Raw genomic sequence first — 1,325 nt, forward strand, 5'->3', positions numbered from 1 at the left:
AGGAAGGTGGTGCAGCACATAGACAGGGAAAATAAGCATTACGGAAGGTGGTGCAGCACAAAGACAGGCAAAGAAGCATAAAGGAAAGTGGTGCAGCAAAAAGACAGGCAAAGAAGCATAAATTGAGATGGTGCAGCTTAAAGACAGAGAAGGAAGCTTAAAGGAAGGTGGTGCAGCACAAAAACAGGCAAAGAAGCATAAAGGAAGGTGGTGCAGCACAAAGACAGGCAAGAAGCATAAAGGAAGGTGGTGCAGCACAAAGACAGGCAAGACGCATAAAGGAAGGCAGTGCAGCACAAAGACAGGCAAATAAGCATAAAGGAAGGTGGTACAGCGCAAAGACAGACACAGAAGCATAAAGGAAGGTGGTGCAGCACAAAGACAGGCAAGAAGCATAAAGGAAGGTGGTGCAGCACACAAGACAGGCAAGAAGCATAAAGCAAGGTGGTGCAGCACAAAGACAGGCAAAGAAGCATACAGGAAGGTGGTGCAGCACACAAGACAGGCAAGAAGCATAAAGCAAGGTGGTGCAGCACAAAGACAGGCAAAGAAGCATACATGAATGTGGTGCAGCTTAAAGACAGGTGAAGAAGCATAAAGGAAGGTGGTGCAGCACAAAGACAGGCAAAGAAGCATAAAGGAATGTGGTGAAGCACAGGCAAAGAAGCATAAAGGAAGGTGGTGAAGCACAGGCAAAGAAGCATAACAGAAGATGGTGCAGCACAAAGACAGGCAAAGAAGCATAAAGGAAGGTGGTGCAGCACAAAGACAGGCAAGAAGCATAAAGGAAGGTGGTGCAGCACATAGACAGGGAAAAGAAGCATTACGGAAGGTGGTGCAGCACAAAGACAGGCAAAGAAGCATAAAGGAAAGTGGTGCAGCAAAAAGACAGGCAAAGAAGCATAAATGGAGATGGTGCAGCTTAAAGACAGAGAAGGAAGCTTAAAGGAAGGTGGTGCAGCACAAAAACAGGCAAAGAAGCATAAAGGAAGGTGGTGTAGCACAAAGACAGGCAAGAAGCATAAAGGAAGGTGGTGCAGCACAAAGACAGGCAAGAAGCATAAAGGAAGGCAGTGCAGCACAAAGACAGGCAAATAAGCATAAAGGAAGGTGGTACAGCGCAAAGACAGACACAGAAGCATAAAGGAAGGTGGTGCAGCACACAAGACAGGCAAGAAGCATAAAGCAAGGTGGTGCAGCACAAAGACAGGCAAAGAAGCATAAAGGAATGTGGTGAAGCGCAGGCAAAGAAGCATAAAGGAAGGTGGTGAAGCACAGGCAAAGAAGCATAACAGAAGATGGTGCAGCACAAAGACAGGCAAAGA

This window comes from Ambystoma mexicanum, chromosome 13, assembly GCF_040938575.1.
Source record: "Ambystoma mexicanum isolate Mex_15411 chromosome 13, UKY_AmexF1_1, whole genome shotgun sequence".
NCBI classification, from domain to species: domain Eukaryota; kingdom Metazoa; phylum Chordata; class Amphibia; order Caudata; family Ambystomatidae; genus Ambystoma; species Ambystoma mexicanum.